Source organism: Thermobia domestica, chromosome 13 (assembly GCF_964235325.1).
Source record: "Thermobia domestica chromosome 13, izTheDome1.hap1.1, whole genome shotgun sequence".
NCBI classification, from domain to species: domain Eukaryota; kingdom Metazoa; phylum Arthropoda; class Insecta; order Zygentoma; family Lepismatidae; genus Thermobia; species Thermobia domestica.
The window spans coordinates 219,321,022-219,334,786 of NC_137466.1; the positions used below are offsets into that span (position 1 = coordinate 219,321,022).

The 13,765-nt window shown below is 34.1% G+C and overlaps 2 protein-coding genes across 3 annotated transcripts in view; both read left to right on the forward strand.

Annotated features, from left to right (window-relative positions):
* The window catches only part of LOC145669041 (chloride intracellular channel exl-1-like), a 36,959-nt gene that overhangs the window by 2,068 nt on the left and 21,126 nt on the right, over window positions 1–13,765 (forward strand). The window lies entirely within an intron of this gene.
* LOC145669042 (transcription initiation factor TFIID subunit 10-like) overlaps window positions 1–13,765 on the forward strand; it is a 59,477-nt gene that overhangs the window by 1,111 nt on the left and 44,601 nt on the right. The window lies entirely within an intron of this gene.

Here is a 13,765-nt window from a genome sequence, read left to right on the forward strand (position 1 = left end):
CCCAGCTTCCGGCAAGTCTTCACTTTAGCCATTTCCTTCAATTGAATCGTTCAATTAACCGATTCATAAGGAACAGGTTCCTCGGAACAGTTCGTTAAATAGCACTAGAAACAAGTTCTTTACGAATTGAGTCTATTAGAAATCATGGTGGTTATGACTAATCATTCTACTATTATTTACAACATTCCATCTTTCAAGCAGCTACATGCACAACTTAACACGTGAAAAACTGTAGAGGATGACATGTTTACGTCACATCGTATGCATAATTTCGCGCTCAAAGAAAAAAGCATCAACAATACATCACGTACCACACAACTTGATACCTGCAATCAAGTTAGCGGAACAGGTAAGCTCTGAAACCCTGAACAGAAAGATCGAATTACAGAAAAAGTTAATGCCATGCCGCAAATGAAGACTTGCCCGGCTTCGCCCTGCCGTAACTCGGTTAGATAGCATTTGTACTATTTAATGACCACCCAGCACACATTGGCTTTTTGTGTTAATTCGTGTTTTATACCAGTTTTTATGTCATATGCGCACACACTGTAGTTACATTCAGTCCCCCTAAAGTAAATCTGCACCATTAATGTAACTCTTCTCGTAAGAAACATTTTCTAAGACAGCAAGATTTTATTTTCTGGTAATAGAAGTTCATATGTCATGGATATAGGTATCATTCCTTGTGAACTAGTACCCCCCCCCAAAAAAAGGGGGGGGGGTCGTACGGTATGCAATTTGTAATTTTTTATTATTCCAAGAACTCGTTTTAATAGGGAACTCGGCCCCTACAACCACGTTTAAAAGTTTATTTACATAATACTCGAGTTAACTAGAAACATGAAAAGATAAGGATTCATTGTTTTCGTTATTTCTGAATAGTGCATACAGTAGAGTCCCGATTATCCGAGCTAATGTGGACCGGTTACTTGCATAAGCTAAATCTCGGTTAACGCGGATACATAGGAAATTTTGTACAGTACTTATTATTGTTGTTTATTGGTTATTTCTCTTTATTAGGTTATTCATTATTATTGTATTTTATCATTTTTATGGGACGTGCACTATAGTACATATAATTATACATACATACATAGATTAATAATTAGCCATAATACAGTAAATAAAGTGCGTTTGATATTGATACGTACATAAACACAATACAAACAAGGTACTGTTTAGCATACACTTTTTATTTTTATTTATTTATTTTTAAATAAGTCTTTCATAGTCTTCTGTTTCCGTTTTTGGCCGGGACAGATGTAGCAGCATCATAATGGCAGCTGGTGCCTTGCTGTTCGACGTAGAACACTGCCTTCTCAAACTGAAACTCAACACGTGCAATAATTAAAGCTTCCTAGCTTATATTGTGGCAATGTCGGACGGAGTCGTCACTTTACACTGGATTTATGTTTGCTTTGTTGCTGATACAAAAGCCTGTAGACTGCCTATCGTTGTAACAGCATTAGTTTTTAAATTTTTGTTTGTTTGGATTAAGCTCGGATAACACGGAACCTCGATTAATCGAAACTCGGATAATCCATACTCCACTGTAGTTTGCAACATTTAACACTTGGAAGGTACTAATTTTGTGTGGAATACAACACAGATAAATATGAGTGATTCGATTTCAGATCGTTCAGGGTGGTCCACACGACTGTCTCAGATTTCGTTTATTTTTTAAAATAAGAAACTACATACAAAATTATTTGACCCATATTTTTTCTTTTTGCTGAAAAAAATTTTTCTTCGATATACAGCCTTCCAAAATCGCTGCCCTCCTCTCGAATTGCTCGAAAAACTGAAAAACATGTCAAATTAAAATTTTATTGCATAGAGAAACGAGTGTACTTAGCAGGGTGGAAAAAAATCATGATTTTTTTAAAAAAAATCATTTTTGTTGAATTTTTTGATTTAAATCGATTTTTTTGATTTAAATCAAATCTTTCTCCTCGTATAATACAAGTCGCGAACTGAAGAAAAAGCATTAGGAATTAGTATTAAATGCTAATTATGCCATTTAAGTGAAAGTATTGGGGTTGAATTTTGAATTATCCCCAATCGTTAACTTATATCAATCCCAAACAATTTTTCTTAACCCTTTTAAATTATGGCTCTTTTTAAAGGTAAATTATAGACTCAGTCAAGCAGCTACAGCATCATCTCTATTTATCTTAGAATCATGGTACATACATCACTCTCTTTAGAATAGAACAGCTTTTGAAACTGTAACATTCACATTTCCCTATCATGTCCATGAAGCGGGAAATTTTGAAAGTAATCGGCATTTTTAAAACTTTTTTTTTCTTTTGTTTTTAAATTTTGATCCCCTCTGGATTCCCCTGTGTTAACGCACAGATCTCGAAATCAACTGGAAAATACTACGGGGAATATTTGAAGCTTATATCTTGAGTAGTAAGGGTGAAGAAGCTATTTAACAATGAGCTAAGAACATTCCCACAATGCCCCAGATGACCCGGAGGTAATATAACAATTTCCTCAGACATCCCTATTTATCCTAGGATCAGGGTTGGCAAAAACCATGATTTTTATTGAAAAAAAAAACAACAAAAATACGTTTTTTTGTTTAAACCTTTTTTTTTTTTTGTTTAAACCAGGTTTTTTTTGGTTTAAATAATTTGCTCTACGTACTTATACCACATATGAACAGAAATAAGTTTTTTTTCGCCTTGGCACTATTATGCAACAACCGGATTATGCTAAAAGGGGTCGCATAAGCCCAAAGTGTAATCCAAACCGCTTCTCGGCTTACATCCGATAGAAATTATCCTCTGTTTGAACTCGGAACCGGGACTAATTGGCCACAAATGCGATACGTCTGCCGACTCACTCAGGAAGGACTCCTGATAAAAAAAAAAAAAACGTTGTACTAATCTTTAGATACTTGTTAATATAATTGTCAAGAGTCATTTGAGAAGGAAAGAAGATAATCAGTTGCACAAGTGAAACCATTATACAGAATTACATATGGACAATTTCAAAATACTGCAGAGTACAGTAGAACTAATTTAGTCCAAGTTAGTTCACTACGACTTTTGTTAGTCCAAATTAAAAAAAAAAAAAAAAAAAATACAACGACTTAATTTGCATATCAGCAAGAAAAGTGAATAAAGATACGAATTATTTGCGTCCACTTTGGCTCTGACCCATTTATACATAAATAGTTACAAAAGATACTTCTGATTTCAATAAATACCTCTCGTGGGGTTTGTATACCCCCTCCCCCCAAGTACGGCATTTCAATGTATTTTATCAATAGTAAACATTATTAAAACGAAACACTATTTAAAATTTCTTTGATTGCAATTGCATAACAATGATAAACTATAAAGAAATCACAAAAGAAACATTCATAAACTTATATATATATATATTTTTTAAAAAGTGGTTTTTGTAGTATAATCTCTTTGAGCAATGAATGGGGAATTTAGGTCTGAGTATAATACGAATAGTATACGGGAGTGAAACGAGATAACCCACAAATGTGTGTTCATCAAGCTTTTACGAACACTTATTTTACACTTTTACGAACATTTTTCGTTTTTTGGTTTAAACCAGTCAACCTTGCCTAGGATCATGATTTGTACATTATTCTCTTCATAATAAAACAAATTTTCAAACGGTACCCTTCAAATGTTTCCGTCACATATCTGGGCCGGGTTAATTACGAAAAAAGGAATTTTTGTTAAAAATCACGAAAAAAAGCTATTTTTGTTAAAAATATCCTTTTTTAAACATTTTTGCCCCTCTGGACTCCGCTGTTTCCACGCAGAAATCTGAAAACACCTGAAAATTACTAAGAGGTGCATTGGACGAGTGTGCAAAATTTGTCTTCTGAATGTAAAATGTAACCCGCCAAACAATAATACGCATAACAAAAAATACCTTTTTAAATTTATGGCGTTATCACACATTATGCTTCAACGCAGAAAGGCGTGAAAGCAAATGTAACGTGTTTCAAAATGCCTCCAGTCTTGAAGAAAACGATGTAAACAGCCTTGTTGGTACTTTTTTAATCGAATAATGAAGATTCTACCCTATTACCTAAAAATAGGTGATATAATTTAAAAGGTTAAACATTAAAGAAAAAGTACAGCAATGTTTATCAAAATGACACTTTTTTTCACAAAATTTACTGATATTTGGCAGGTGCCTATTTTTAAAAACTCAAAACTAGCTTGCGACATGAAATACATAAATTTTGCCTAAAGTTATAAAATTTAAAATAATGGAGAGGGGATAGGACCCCTCTAAATACACCCTATTATCTGGGAACAAACAAACAGGCACGTACAAAAAAGAATTTTCGTCTTAAATGTCGATGGTGATTTCCCCATTGGAATAGTTAACGATTTTAAAACCCAAACCCAATGTTACGAAAAGAAGAAAGCAGGATTGCTCCGTTACCTGTTCAAAACGGGATTTTCCCTAATCATCCTCTGCATGACACTTGTTTTCATACTTTACTGTACATTTGAGTCTCATTGTATTATGATCATTAACTTCCATAATCGAAATAACAGAACAGAAACTGGATTTTACTTATTTTCACTTTAAATTAATTTATTTCTGAATTCGATTTAAATCAACGATTTTTATTTTTAAAAAATCAAGTTATTTAAATTAATCCACCCTGGTACTTAGTAACATAATCGCAATAGCAGGAAGAATATGAAGTTGTATGTTTCCGTGGAGAGCCAAAATTCGTCTATTGGTCCAATAGGAATCTCGCAATTCACTCGCAATGTTGCCAACTTTGGTGAATTTTTTGCTACTCCAAACATTTTTTTTCTGTCCTTACGAGCAATATCAACCATCTGCTTCTAGCATCGAAATCTACTCCGTAAGGTCTCTTGAAAATGTAAAGGACTTACGTTTCTGATTATTACATCCCATGTTATAGCATGGTCAAAAGCTGAAAATTTCATTAAGACGCCATGTTTGGACGCCATTTTCTCAAAAACCCCACCTTTTAAAAATCTTTTTTTTTTTTTTTTTTTTTTTTTTTTTTTTTTTTTTTTTTTTTTTTACATGTATTGGAGAAGTATCTAAGTATTTAATATCCGTTAACCGTTCATGCGGCTGTAGCCCCTAACATTCGCAATTATTGAAATTTCGATTTTTGTACTTGAAATGTGAATGTTTCCTATGGGCATTTAGATCCTATACACAAGGCGATTTGAAAGGGAGTATGAAAATTTTGAGAGATGAATCCTGACATCAAATCCAGTAGAAAAGTTTCTATAAACATGAATTCCGTTTCGTTTTCGAGTTACAGGGTTTCCAACTCGAGACCCAAAATCGGCCCGAAACAATAGAAAATAAAATATATATTTCGCGTTAAATCAGAAACTGTGTTTTAAAGCTTTGATAAAGTTCAGAAAGTTGATTTGTATCAATATGATTTTTACGTGTGTTGCAATTGGGTTGGCATTGTTGCCAGCTTGGTAGAACTTTCATTTGTTTCTAAATGACACTACGTGGATTTTATTTGATATTTGGTATTTATTAACGATTGTAAACATCACGCGAAGCACAATTTTCCCTCACATCACCACAGCTTTCGAAAACTTACATGTATTTTATTAAAAGGTTTTATCTCGTGCGTTGTTGATAGTTTGCGTGATTCGGTGTCGTGAACATCGCCCTAGTGTTCTCTGGAACCATGAAAATTGTTTTCACTGGTAGCATGACATTGTAGTGCATTAGTTAAGTGTTCATGTGAATAACAATGGGGAAGTCCTATTACAGTAAGAACCGTATTAAATGTGTTGATTATGCTAAAGGCCGTAAGAGGATTGTGCACAGAAAGAATTCTAGACAAAAATTTTATCTTCCGGTAAAATATATGGATGTCGTACAGCGTGTCTGCGCAAACGTACTATTAGCGGAGGATGATTATTTGTGTCCTGTACACAAGGCGATTTTAAAGGCAGTATGAAAAATTTTGAGAAGTGAATCCTTCACCGTAGTCTAGGTTTCACCGATACCGGTCGTTTTAATGGCGACACATTCATGTTTAGCATGTTAACTGTCTGGTTAATGGTTTCCAAATCTACATTCAGAGGAAGAAATTCTTTATCTTGTTGGTGCATAATTTCATATTTACACCTTCTGTGGTCACCAATATCTCACATGTATTCACGTTATTCATGGTAAATATTCAAAGCACCCTTTACACAAATAAGCATTATATTTACGCAAAAAGACTGCATTATATGATTGTTTGGAACTAAATTAAGTGTTTTCTTCAATTACTTATGGTAATACATAGCGTGACCTATTGTCGTTTTCTTCTACATTATGGCCAGTGAACTGTGAATTAACGCAAATCCTTTTAATATCTAATTCCTCATATCTATACAGGTGGTTTAAGCTGATCACATTTTAAAATGAACTACCAACATTGACCCGTTGGTCAACCCAACTCGCACTTGGAGCACCTCAACTCTAGGAGTTTTCTCCGTGTGTCTATTCGCTGTAGAATTAAGCAAAGGGACACAAGCCTAATAGCAGCCCAAGGACTTGCACAGCGGCTAGCCCCATTTAATGAAGTCTTGGGTCCGCTGACCCATTTTGAACCAGTAGACGATTCCCCGTAATATTTTTATTTTTATACCGTACAAACAGACATTCATATATATATATATAATATAAGTGTGTGTGTGAGTGAGAGAGAGAGAGAGAGAGAGGGAGATACAATTTTAAAGGACTATAACATCGTAAAATGTTAAGTGTAATTTTATGTTTGTGGAAATAGTTAAGTGTGTACATCCATATCAATGTTTAGTGTTGTGATCAGGGTTGGCAAAAACCATGGTTTTTATTGAGAAAAAAAAAACTTTTTTTGTTTAAACCAGGCTTTTTTGGTTTAAATAATTTGATCTATGTATTTACATCACATATGGACAGAAATAAGTTTGTTTCGAATTGGTTTTTATTATGGAAGGGATTACATAAGCTTAAAGCGGAATCAAAACCGCTTCTCGGCTTACATCAGAAAGAAATTGTCCTCCATTTCAATTTGAAACCGTGAATAATTAGCTACAAATGCGATACATCTGCCGAATCACTCACGAAGGACTCCTAATAAAAAATATATATAAAAATACGTTGTACTGATCTTCACATACTTGTTAATATAATTGTCAAGAGTCATTTCAGAAAGACAAAAAGATAAACAGTTGCACAAGTGAAACCATTATACAGAATTACATACGGACAATTTCAAAGTAGTGTAGAGTACAAAAAAACTAATTTAGTCCAAGTTAAAGAAATGCACGACTTAATTTGCACATCAGTAAGGAAAGTGAATAAAGATACTAATTATTTGAGTCAACTTTGGCTCTGACCCATTTATACATAAAGAGATACCAAAGATAGTTCTGATTTCAATAAATGCCTCTCGTGGGGTTTCTATGACCCCCCACCCCCACCAAAAAGTACGCCATTTCGATGTATTTTATCAACAGTAAACATTATTAAAACGAAAGAATATTTAGAATTTTTCTTTGATTGCAATTGCATAACAATAATAACAAACTAAAACAAAATCACAAAAGAAACATTCATAAACTTACATAAAAAAGTTGCTTTTGTGGTATAATCTCGTTGAGTAATGAATGGAGAAATTGGGTGTGAATCTAATGTGAATAATATACGGGAGTTAAACCTGATAACCCACAAATGTGTGTTCATCAAGATTTTACGGACACTTACACTTACACGAACATTTTTCGTTTTTTGGTTTAAACCAGTTTTTTTTAAACCAGCTGGTTTTAAAACATGGTTTAAACCACCTTGGTTTAAACCAGCCAACCCTGGGTGTGATTGTTTTCCTTCTCTCTCTCTCTCTCTCTCGAGATATAGATATATATATATATATATATATATATATATATATATATATATATATATATATATATATATGCGTGTGTGTGTGTGTGTGTGTGTTTACACATAGTGCATTTAATAAATAAGTGTAGTATTATTTTATTTAATGTGTTTTCGTTGCACTTGTGAATGATATTTTTGTGTGCCGCGGTATGAGTGATCGTGAACGAGATGGATGTGAACGAGAATTTCGAGACGAGACATCCGAACCTCTCGGTGCTTGATGCTCATTTCATTATTGAGACATGAATTCAAACTCCATTAACAATTTTCATATCAGTCTCTAATAACATTGGACATACATTGCACGTTGATATATGGATGTTAACGCATGATTTGATAATAAAATAGTGACTTTTAATGCGTAACGTTAATTTTGGTGACTCTTCCTTACCTACAATCTTCAGCAGATCAATCAGCATCTGCATAAAGACCCGTCGAAGTTGCAAGATAGAAAGTGGAAATTATAGTCAAGAAAATTAACATTACGCATTAAGGCAAGAGTTACAATTATTATTGAACATGCCAATCAAACACTTGCCTAAGTTTTCTGAAATCAAAGATGAATAAGAGCATCAGTGGTATTTTGAAGAAGAATCACTCATCAGAATCGACAAAACGCAAGATCGTATTTGTGTTGTTTTGTGACATTGATGGATTTAGTTATACCCTGGCCGGCGAACTATGATTTCTGACAACTCAGCTCGCAAGGACGACTGAGGAGTGCGGTGTTGCCATGTGCTTTTCGCGCAAGGGGAGGATCGTCTGCTTCCTCGTTGAGGGTGAGAGGGGGTGAGTGAAAGTTTGGCAATGTGCGGTAGTTTCCATGGAGACGCAACAAGTTCTGAGCCTAAGATTGGTTGACCTGCTGTCTTCTGCTCGCTTGCCGTGGCCTTGTGCAAAGCTGTCAGAAATCATCGTTCACCGGCCAGGGTATAAAGACGATTAATGAAAATACTAAGCTTAGTAGACTGGAAGAAAGAATATTAAAATGAAGCGTTAATGTGGTTTATGTTCAACAAATCACAAACTTCGGAGGTATTTCGTTCTGTGGTGCACCCTGATTTTGCTACGTTATAATAAACGATGGTTTTATCATTAAGTTGTAAAATAAGATTACTGCTCCCCTCATGGTGCTACCCTGATTTGAGTTGTATCAGTATCAGTTTGCAATAAATATTTCAGAATTTCGTATCCATATCATTATTTTGGGGTATAAATGCCGGGGTTCATTGTGAAAGAAGAGAAAAGATAGTCATTCATTCGCACTCTATCTAAAGAAAACTTTTAGACGACCATAAATTATAGCAGTGAAACACAAAATATTTAATAGCTTAAATATTTATGTTCAGATGGATAATGTGTGTACAAAACAGTCGATTTGTACAAACACGATGTCCTACAATGTGAAATGTTTCATTAAATTAACAAGTCTGCTCCTGGGCAACCGATTTATCGTATACATAATTTCTGTATATAGTATGTAACTCATTTACAAATATCCTTCAAAGCGCTATGCGAATATATCATATTCGACGAATTATATTTTACATATTTCTTTAAAACTTAAACAAAGAGTAAACAAATGCTATGATAATCGTTGACTGGATCCCATTCGTTTAACCAATTATTGTGTTAGAACAGGGTTGTAAAAACACCAATATTTAAAATTAAAAAAAAAAAAAAAGGGATTTTATTGAGTACAATTGAGTTTCATTAAATTTTCTGCGTCATAATTCTACTTAAAATACTATTTAACCATTCATGTTTTATTGTGCACATGAAACTATGGAATTCCCTTGTAGGGCCTCGATGATTAACCTCTGGCACAGGCTCCTGGTTCGATCCCTGCTCCCGCCAAGTGGGCTTTATGGTGAGCAAATATTATGCATGGGCTTTCTCGGGTTCTCCCTCTTTCGTCATGTCACCCGATTATCACCCATCTCATCATTACCATCTTCCTTGGTCTCGGTGCATGTTCGTGAGTCATTGAACTAAACTAGAAAAGAAAAATTCGCTCAAGGAAATCTGAATCCCGTCTGCGTTTCATGGAGCACAGTTTGCACCTTTGACACTCGTTTATACATCGATTTATAAAAAGGAGGAAGTTACTCAATATTATAGAGTAACAAAGATGTGGGTTATCAAATAGGAGTAAAATATCCTATTATACTCAGGATTCAATTCCAGGGGCAGTCCTCTTTTATTTATTTATTTATTCAACACAACAGGCTCTAGGCCCAGTTACAGTGTTGTTCCTTACAAATACATTTACCCTTAGTTATGTATATATATTCATTATCACATATTTTTAAGGCTATTCTTGTATATTGTCTCCGACATTCTAAAAACATCTATAGCAGTTATCCTTTCAATTGCATTGTAGGAAGCACTCATTTTCCATATAGGAGACTTAGCGAGGATATTTGTTCTTGCCTTTCTGCAGTAAAATGTACTGCTATTTCCTACACGGGTTTTACCTGATAGGACATGCAATTGAACCTTCGAAGTAAGATTGGGACAGTCAATTTTACCATGTAGCAATTTGTGTAAAAATAAAAGATCCGGATGTTCTCTCCGTTGTTTCAATGTGTTCATATTGAAGTTTTGTACTATTTCTGAATACGACTCGTATTTTGGATACATGCCAGTTTCTCTATAAGCAAGTAATTTCAAGAATTTTGATTGTATTCTTTCAATCATATCCTTGTGGTGACCAAGACAGAGTCGCATATTCTAATTGCGATCTCACAAAACAAAAGTAGAGTTTCATTAACGTAGCATCGGTTTGAAACTCCTTCCCTATTCTCATAACAAAGCCAAGATTTCTGTATGAATTATTAACAATTGTTTCAATATGATGAGTAAAACTTAATTTAGGATCAAATAGCACTCCTAGATCTTTAATTAAAGTAGGTTTCTCTAAAATAGTTCCTTCAATAGAATAGTCATATTTAATGGTGTTTTCTTTGCGGGTAAAGGAAAGAGTTTTGCGTTTATTTATGTTCAACTTAAACTTGTTATTGTCACACCAGTTCTTAATATTACATAAGTCTATTTGCAATTTTGCACAGTCTTCAAGCGAATTAATTTTGGAGAATGTTTTAAGGTCGTCTGTGAATAGAAGAGTGTTAGAATAATGAATATAAGACGGTAGGTCATTTATCACTAATAGAAATAAGAGTGGACCAAGATTTGAACCTTGAGGGACTCCAGATAAAGCTGTGAATTTTTTAGATACATATCCTTTGTACATGACGGTCCGTTGACGATTGTGCAAATACGATGCGAAAAAAACTTTTTGCTTGCATAGAGAAATTAAAAGTCGTTAGTTTTTACAACAGTACATCATGGTCTACCAAATCAAAGGCTTTTGAAAAGTCAGTATAGATCACATCCACTTGATCCCTCTATCCAATTCATTTGCAATAAAATCGGTAATAATGGCTAAATTTCTGGATGTTGATCTATTCTTTAAAAAGCCATGCTGATATACTGACATGACGGGTTTTACATGACACATTATCCTCTTGAATATTACTTGCTCAAACACCTTGGCAAATGCTGATAAAATAGAAATAGGCCTAAAATTTTGTATATTCTTCGCATCACAAGATTTAGAAATAGGACAAACTATGACTTCTTTCCACTTGTCCGGAAACACGCTTGTTTTTATTGACATTTTTATAATTGTATGTAGAGGATGCTTAAGAATGTCTATACAACCCTTAAGAATGTACGGTGGTATACCATCCGATCCGCATGATCTTTTGGGTTTCAACATTCTTATGGCTTCAACATCATCTAGAGCGATTTCATATAAGAAAAACATACTAATGTTTCGTAAGCTGTCCCATCAGGCGTGAATCTACTTGTATCATGCGTTCTGCCATTAGTATAAACCGAATTAAAATAGCTGGCAAATTCCTCTGCAATATCATTATTGTTTCTCAGTTGCTTACCATTATACGTAAGGAAGCCTGTAGAAAGGTGCCTATTTTTACTTTTTATAAAATTCCAGAATTGATTAGGATCCCTCTCTACCATGTGTTCCGATTCAAAAACGAAAGATTTATACGCTAACGCAATTTCTGTTTTTAGTTCTTTCCGGAGTTTACAAAATTCCCATTTGTGAAACAAAACATCACCCATACCGTTTCTCCATTTTTTATGGTGAGAGGACTTACATTTAATTTTTTTAATAATATTGGACGTAAACCAACAGGGATAATTTTTGTTCAAAAATTCTTAGAGGGAACACTTACATGTATCGCATTATAAATAATTTCATAAAACTTATCAACAATCACGTTAATATTATTCAGATCTTTGAGGGAGTCCCAGTTAGCATTTAGTAATTCATTGTACATTTTAGTAAAATTTGCCTTTTGTAAAGTTAAAACCGTGCAAATTGTTTTGGAGTTTATCTCTTATTGATGGTTGATTTAAGTACAATAAGCCTTCCACTGCAGGATGATGCCTATCTTCAGAAACCAACGGGTGCTCTACTCTTTCAATAGAAGGGTCATCAACATTAGTAATTACTAAGTCCAATGTGCGACCATTCTGATTCTGTACATTGTTAATCGAATTTAGACCAAATAAATTAATAAAGTTGAAAAGACTTTTACAGGCGCCTGATGAATTCAAAAAGGAGAAACTTGAATTTATCTCTGGAAGATTAAAGTGTCCCATACAAAGAATAGTGCTCCCTACTGGGCAATTGGATTCAATGAATTGACAAAAATTTTCATAAATTATTAAATTGGAGTCGGATGGTATATAAACATTACAAACATACATAGTTACACTATTTGTCACATATTGTGTGAGAATACATTCAAATCCATTGTCATCTGAATTAACATGAAGCATTCTATGTTTTTTAAGTACCGCCAGTAATACCCCTTCACCTTTTGACTTCCTAAGCAATTCAAGATTACTATCTTTTCTAAATACAGTGTATCTACAATCAAAAAAATCCGAATTATAAAAACTATCACACAGACCACTTTCAACAATTTATATTATATTATAATTATTTGATAGTACACTTGTAAAAAATTCAGATTGTTTGCTCCTAAGTCCATTCACATTTTGAAAATAAAATGAAAAAGGTTTATTTCTCGCTTTGATTTTGTTTTCACTACTTTTATTATTTTTATCTTCAATACGGTCACAAGAAAGATTAGGTAGATGGACATTGCTGTTTGTACTTACATGGAACTGTCCCTTGAGGCATTTTTCTCATCTGGTGTAATCTGATTTCCGGTTGACCAAACTTGCACTCTGCGCGTGTTTTCTTGAGGGAAAGGGAGACGATTGAGGGATGGGTTTATTTTGGGTTTCCTCACTGATAGTTGAAGGTTGAACGACCGTGATCTCCGGCTTTTCTGCTGGCGACACAGGTGTCCTATTGTCTTCGCGCTTCTGGTCTCTTTGGTGTTTTCCATTCTCCAGATCCCATAATGTAAATTTCCTCCCGTCTATGTTTAAGTACCTGAACTGCATATATGCATAAGAACCCTATGCATAGCTCTCCTAGCATTATTTAAATAAAACTGTAGATTTCTGAGTTCTTGTCTTACTTTGTAAGAGTAGTCCTGTTCAATATAAATGTTCGAGCCTTTCAGTTTGCTCCTATTTCGTATAGCACACACTCTTTTTTCTTGTCGCTTAAAAATTTACATATTATAGGACGATTTCTTGTTTCGGTCTTTCTCCCCAATCTATGGACTCTATCGAGATCAAGTTCATTCATTTCCACTTCCAATCTATTCCGTATCACTTTCTTCCCATGTTTCATTAGCACCTTTACTTATTCCATAAAAAACTAAATTTTGTCTTCTGC